This window comes from Ixodes scapularis, unplaced genomic scaffold, assembly GCF_016920785.2.
Source record: "Ixodes scapularis isolate PalLabHiFi unplaced genomic scaffold, ASM1692078v2 PGA_scaffold1__304_contigs__length_218370807, whole genome shotgun sequence".
Classification (NCBI taxonomy): domain Eukaryota; kingdom Metazoa; phylum Arthropoda; class Arachnida; order Ixodida; family Ixodidae; genus Ixodes; species Ixodes scapularis.
Genome location: NW_024609846.1, coordinates 109444776 through 109452421, shown reverse-complemented (window position 1 = coordinate 109452421; position 7646 = coordinate 109444776).

The window sequence follows — 7646 nt, the reverse complement described above, 5'->3', positions numbered from 1 at the left end:
ATTCCACCCCAGACCTCCTTACGTGAGGTACTGCTAATTATAGTGGAAGCATAGCCTTGCCAACTTTCCCGTTTGGCTTTTCTTCGGACGTAGCATGCACCGGCCTTCATTTTCCGAAAGGATATCAGGTTATCTCTAGTGGGGTATCGTCTCAGAATACCGCAAGCCCGATTTTGTTTCTTGCGTGTTTCGTCACATTCCGAATTCCACCAGGGCTTTGGCCTCCTAGGAAGAAATTGAGATGTCTGTGGGATGGACAACTTGGCTGCTGTGATAATGCGCTCGGTTAAAAGATGATTGAGTTCGTCAATTGTGAGACTTTCGAGACGAAAATATGCTAAAAGCGATGCCTGCTTGAAAAGGCCCCAATCAGCCTTGTCAGGCTTCCAACGAGGCGGGCGTGTATGATATAAAAGAGGGGCTACGCTACAGGTTAAAAAAGTAGGAAAATGATCGCTTCCACGTATATTGGAATTTACACTCCAGGAAAAATCTGGAAGTAAAGTTGCAGAACCATTTGAAAGGTCGATGGAAGTTGATGACAAAGATGATGGATTAAAATAGGTTGGCTGGCCCGTAATAAAAAGACAAAGCCTTCGTGTGGTTAGAACTGACTCAACAATTTTTCCTCTAGCATCCTGACGTGTGCTCCCCCATAAAGGGTTGTGACAATCAAAATCGCCCATCAAAAGGAAAGGCTCTGGAAGCTGGTCTAACAGCGAGTTAAAATCTGAACTTTTCAAAGTGAAAGAAGGTGGAAGATATAAAGAGCATACTGTCAGAGCTTTATGGCGCATGAACCGAACTGCCACTGCTTCAAGTGGTGTGGACAGTGGAACCTCTGTGCAGGGAACGTCTCTCGGGAGGACCACCGCAACTCCACCAGAAGAATTGCCAGAGCCCGGGCGATCCTTCCGGAAAACCTGGTAACGTCTCAGAAAATTAGTGCGACTGGGACTCAAATGAGTCTCTTGCAAGCACAGCGCTCGCGGCTTGTACTCCTCCAGAAGATGCTCTACATCATCCAGGTTTCTTAGAAGGCCACGGCAGTTCCACTGAACGAGTACTGAAGCCATTTTAGGGAAAAAAACCGGAGCACATGCAAAGGTGAGGCAGTTGCTTCACTTCGGAGGAATTACGGGTTTTTTATTTTTGTTTCTTCGTAGTCTGCCACTCCATCTCGTCCTGGTCAGAACTCGGAGTCAACGAGGGGGAAGACAAGGCAGCGCTAGTGTTTTCCTGAGCCTTGCATGTAGACTTGCCTGCCGGCCTGGGAGGGTCCAACCGCAAGGCCCCAATCCGCGGCCACGACCAGAACTGGGTGGAAGGCTGGTTATGAACTGGGGAGGGGTTCTACCCCGTCCATCTATTCCACCTCGTTTCCCGAGAAGGAAGCTGCATGCGACCCACGCAGCTGCTTGGTTCCTGGCTGTCTCTCCAGAGACTGAGGCTGAGGTACTTGCTTTTTCTCCTCCATAGGAGTGTGGCCTGTGCTGACAGGTACAGCTGGTGCTGGCCTGTCCGAAGCAGAGGAGTCAGCTGGAGCGCCCTGTGCGCGAGAATTGTGAGCCTGCTGACGCCTCGCCACTGTCTTGAAAGGGAGGGCGGGCACGGCTATCGCCGGCCCATCCTTGCCCAGAGGAGCAGCATGCTGCCTCTGTTGTGGGGATGGGGCCCTTAGGTCGGCAACCAAGATCTCAGGAGAGACCTGAGTGGCCTTTGTTTCCGAGCGTGGTGCAAAGGCCCTGCGCACCACCTCGGCATAACCTCCCTTAGAAAGGAAGGAAAAGCACTTCTTTCCATCTGCATAGGACAGGTTTTCTTTAACCTTAACTGCGCGGATGCCCTTCTCTTGCTTCCAGAGGGGGCAGCTTCGGTAGTAGGCAGGATGTGGTCCTCTGCAATTTACGCATTGTGCCTCTGCCTCGCAATCATCAGACACGTGACCCTGATTTCCACTCCTGGCACATGTCTCCTTCCCACGACAGCTGCGTGATCCGTAGCCAAAGCGCTGGCAACGGAAACACCGCTGGGGGTTGGGGATGTATGGGCGGATGCGACAGTTGAGGTAACCGGCTTTGACCGCCTCCGGGAGTGCCCGTCTTTCAAAAGTGAGGATAACATGTTTTGAGGGGATATTTTCATCATTCTTGCAGAACACTATGCGTCCGACATCCACGACGCCCGAACTTAATCCCTCGAGAAGTTCATCTTCACCGGTGTAAATAAAAGCTTCTTCAGACAGGACACCACGGACCGTGTTTAGTGTACGGTGAGGGCTCACCGACACCTCCACGTCCATAATGGTGGTCAGTCTGAGAATTGCGCTTCGCTTTGTTTTTTAGTGTTTACTTCAACAAGAAGGTCTTCCGAGTGTAGTTTCTTGGCCTTGTAAGAAAATCCAACAAGGTCTTTTAGGACTTTGGCGACAATAATTGGTGACATCTTTGCTACAGGTTTTTGCTCGTCATGTGAGTGAATAACAAAAAGTGAAAGCCGTTTACAACTCCCTGTAACGCCGAATTGGAGCGCAGCTCTTGAGGAGGAGGAGGGAAGGGCACTGAGGGGTGGGTAAACTCCTCCTCCTCCTTCTCCTCCCCTCATTCTTTAATATGCTCCGGGGGGGTCACCTGACCTCGGGGGGAAAGGTTCACGTGACCTCGAGGGGGGGAGGGGGGGTCACGTGATTTCGGGGAGGGGGAAATTTTTCCGCTAGATCTAGCGGGGAAATTTTGTCCGCTAGATTTAGCGGGAAAATTTTTCAGCTGAATAATTTCCCCGCTAAATTTAGTGGGGAAATTTTTCCGCTAGATTTAGCGGGGAAATTTTTCCCCTAAATTTAGCGCGGACATTTTTCCGCTACATTTAGCGGGGGAATTGTTCCACTAGATTTAGCGGGGAAATTTCTTCCGCTAGATTTAACGGGGAAATTTTTCCGCTGGATCTAGCCGGGAAATTTTTTCCGCTAGATTTAGCGGGGAAATTTTTCCGCTAGATTTAGCGGGGAAATTTACCTATAATGCACCGCGCGGTTACGCCGACGGCGACGGCGACGGCGACGCCGCTCAAGCGGGAAACGGGCGCCTAAGAGCTGCGCTCTAAAAAGTGAAAGCCATTTACAACTCCCTGTAACGCCGAATTGGAGCGCAGCTCTTGAGGAGGGAAGGGTACTGAGGGGAGGGTAGACCCCTCCTCCTCCTTCTCCTCCTCCTCCCCTCATTCTTTAATATGCTCCGGGGGGTCACCTGACCCCGGGGGGAGCGGGTCACGTGACCTCGGGGAAGGGGGTGTCACGTGACTTCGGGGGGAGGGTGGGTAACGTGAACTCGGGGAGGGGGGCCACGTGACCTCGTCGGGCCCCGTGACCTTGGGGGGTCACGTAACCTTGGGGTGACCTTGGGGGCCACGTGACCTTGGGAGTCACTGGGGGGTCGCGTGACCTTGAGGTGACCTTGGGGGTCATGTGGGGGTCACCTCGGGGAGTCACGTGACCATGGGGTGACTTTAGGAGGGGCCATTTGACCTTGGGAGGGGTCACGTGACCTTGGGGGGTCATGTGACCTAGGGGGTCATATGACCTGGGGGGTCACGTGACCGTGGTTACGCCGACGGCAACGGCAACGCCGCTCAAGCCGGAAACGGGAACCGAAGAGCTGCGCTCTAAAACTTTGAGAATGTTTCAACAGTTTCTCTTTCAGTGGTCTGTGGTTCTGGACGCTGCCTCTTAGAGGTTCGTCCCGAACCGGGTTTAGGGTTTGTGGAAGCCATGAAAGGCGGAGGATGTTCAGAAACTTTGGCGCACTACCCACCACCGAGCCCAACAAGGAGGTAGGTACCCTATAGGAAGTATGGCTTGGCTGGGTATGCTACACTACCAGTGCTACCAAGTAACTATATCCACGTGTGGTTCCAGAAAGGTATCTGTCTCCACCCAAGGTTAGCCCTTGCCGCCAAAGGTGAGAATGAAAAAGAGAAGAGCAGAGAAAGGAGAAAGAAGAGAGGGGATAGTAGAAGAAAAAACGACTGACTGAATCATCCTGGTCGGGCCAAGCCAGGACTCCCGTCTACGAGAAGCGGGGGCCGAAGTGGTGTATTGCCTCACTCGGGGGGTCCCGAAGGGTCCAAACCTACCCCGGGCTCGGCTCAACCACCAGGATGTCCTTTTCCCCGAACACGGGAAAGCCACCCACAGCCAGACGTGGGCGTGCGAACCCGCATGGCTCGGGGTCCGTGGAGACGCCACTCTCTAGACACCTGCTTTCACAGGTTGGACGTTGGTTTCAATTAGAAACTTGCTCAGCGTCGTTGAAAACCACTAAATCAACTCCTTTTAAAATGATATAACGCAGCGGCAGTATATTACGGCGTTCCGTAAATACGCTCAATTTTGACCCGTTTCTAGGTTTCGCTTTCTTAACGGAGCGCATATTTACGCCCACGGTCCTAATATATATATATATATATATATATATATGGGTGGTTTCATCTCAAATCGTGCAGGCAAAAAGGGTCGAATTTTTAATTTCGATGAAAAAAATATATGTTATGGCGCCGTTTCTAAAACCGCAGTCGACACAAACCGCAAGTTCGTCGGATTTTTTGTTCTCGACTTATGAATTTTTAAAGAGGCCGCGGCGAAAAGCAGTGTTTTTCACACCCGTCGTGGGTCAGATGTTTCGCTTGATCTCCCGCCATGGATTTTCAGTCCACATTATATTATCTTTTTTGAAGCACTCTGTGGACACATTTAAAAGGCTCCAATACCATGAAATAATTTTAGGCCTTTTGCTTTTTTTCTGTAAAAATGTCAAAAACGCCTCCTCGGTCAATTGTTGACGAACTTTGACAATTAATTACTGGCGATCTACTTGGGCTACACCGAAATTTTTTATGTCCACGGAGAGCCCAAAACACGCTCTTTATATTTATTATAAAATGCCTTGGCTGTATTAAATATCCTTTGCGGTACGTTTACGTTAATATTATAAAAATATCAAAAAGTACCATTTTTGAAATTGATTTTCTCAAAAAACCCATTTTTTATTTTTTTTTTTTCATTTTTTGTTCAAATGTAGACATGATAGTTGTCTACACGAAAATCAAGCCTAGAAAGTGTATATTTTGTTTGTATGTTCTACATTTAAGCATCAATATCGTACAAAAACGTGTTTTTACGGCTCGAAATGGACTTGCGAATTGCGCGTCTTCACAAGCTTGGAAATAGTTTTTTTCGTTTTTTCAACGTTCCCACATAAAAATGAAATACAGTATTTCCACCCTGATATATTTATTGATTATTTAAATTTTATTATAGGCGGCAAGCTACATCGGAGGAGTTCCAAAAAGAGAAAGCAACATTTCTTAACAGACCAGCAGGTGTCGTAAAGTTTTAACGTGTAGGAGTCGGCGTGCGTCTTATTGAATCGGGACCCTCATTGGCCTGCATGAACGTCCCGCCCTTTCGGAGCCAGCAGATGAACACGACCTTTCGCGCTCGTTGTGTTAGATGGGACGGCCCGTGACAGTAAAGCGAGCAGCGCAGCCTGTGTCACGAGGAGTGAAATGGTACGATTGTGTCGTTGACGCGGCGAACAGTGACAGCCACCCAGGAGGAGCCTGTCAGAGTATTGCACAAGGGAAAGCAAAGGAATCGTTGCCTGAAAGGATGAGGACACCACGGCCTTGCAATGTCGACGGTCAACAACTGTTGTGCCAGCCAAAACAACGCCGCGTGCGCGCTAAAACCGGCGGCGCGGGACAGAAATCCCGCAGACGCACACACGAAGATGGGCCGGTTTCGTTAGGGATGTGGGGAAATTTGAAACCAGCCATACGTGCATGCGTGAAACGATACCGCCTGTTTGCCCAAGCTTCGAGCGCCCTATCCTTACCTTGAAACGGCCGTGCTCTCTCTCTCTCTCCGGGGAGATCCGATAGCACCGAAGGGTTATCTATTAAACTTGAGGAAGAAAACGAGAAGGGAGTGTTTAAGTTCAATTATCCCCACCAACCCGCTCGTTCTGTCCTTATAAAGGGTTATCTCTCTTGGAAACAGCAAAGCCCAGAGACTGACATAAAAACGAGCGTGTTGGTAAATATACTTGTGTTTGTATTCTGCCCGGAGACTAGTTGGGTCGAAGTCAGCCTCCTTGTCAACTATAACCGTTTGTGAAGAGTGGGCTTCTCCCGAAATGAAACGTTAGCGCCGGCTGACGTGTTCTTTTGAAAAAGGGAAGGGGAAAGAGAAAGTTTGAGTAACTGCAGAAACTACCTCGAAAGCTCCTCTCCCGATATGAAGCTTGAAGCATAGTCTCGGTTACCTTCTCGCGCATTGCCTGCTCGAATCTATTCTTCATTTTCTTTACAGCCACTGTTCCGCACAGCCGTCGTGGATGTGCGTAATAGAGGGAGGAACAGATTTGAGCATCATCTGGACACCGTCATCCTGCCAGACTTCAATGTCGTGGGGCCGACTCGAGTGTGTCTCTTCGCACCGCTGAACTTTGTTTCTCGGGTGCGGTTTTTTCTGAACGTTTTTTTTTTTTCAATGTTTTCTTACTAACTGTTTGTTAGCACTGTTCAGTTGTTGGGTTTATTTCGTCATGGCGTAGCAGCCTGGCGGTAATGTAGAGAGCGTGTTCGCACGCATTTGGTTGCGTCCCGTTTAGGGAATTCCCGGGGAAGTTGGTTTTTGTTCTTGCCATGTGCGGCTGAGTTTTCCCGTCTTTATTAAATTATTGATTTTTTTTCTTTGTTTTACCTTTACGTGCCGTCCACTTCTTTGTCTGACTCTCCACCAGGCGTGGACCTATCGCCTTGCCACCGCTCGAACCTAAATTATTTATTTTTTTAACGCAATTTTTGTTCAGATCGGAGTTGGGCAATTTAATTCCTATTTACTTATTTTTATTTCCTACCCCTCTCCATGACACACTCTCTGTGTGTTTCGGACCGTTTCTGTGTCACCACTTTTGTGTATTACGGAAGTGAAAGGACATTCCCTGGTGACCTGTGCGATGTGCGGTGAACAAGCCCCAGTGTTTGGTTTCGTAAAGAATTGTATATAATATATCGACGATGTGGTGACGTTCTTTGTCTTAGTAATATGACAGCTAATAGCTAGTCGTTCTAGTTTTCTTTGAAAGGTTTATAAATCTAAACAATACAACGTCTGTGCCTTTTGGTTATTGAAAGTCTACTAGGCCTGCTGATTTGGTTAGATATGTATCTCATGGTTCCCGCTCTCATCAAAACATACATAAATATTCAATACCACAAAATCCGTTTATAATTGATTACAAAATGCAGAAGAAAATTCAAGAAAACTTTTTCACAATTCATAGAGACGCATGGGTCGCTATGTCTGACTTAGGTCTTGCAAAACAAAGACGTCTTTTTCCGATATTGAGGCCTAAATATAAAACATGCAAACAAAATATACACTTTCTAGGCTTGATTTTCGTGTAGACAACTGTCATATCTCCATCTGAACAAAAAATAAAAAAAATAAAAAATGGGTTTTTTTAGAAAATCAATTTCAAAAGTGGTACTTTTTGGTTTTTGCATAATATTAACGTAAACGTATCGCAAAGGATATTTTATACAGCCAAGGCACTTTATAATAAGTATAAAGAGCGTGTTTTGGG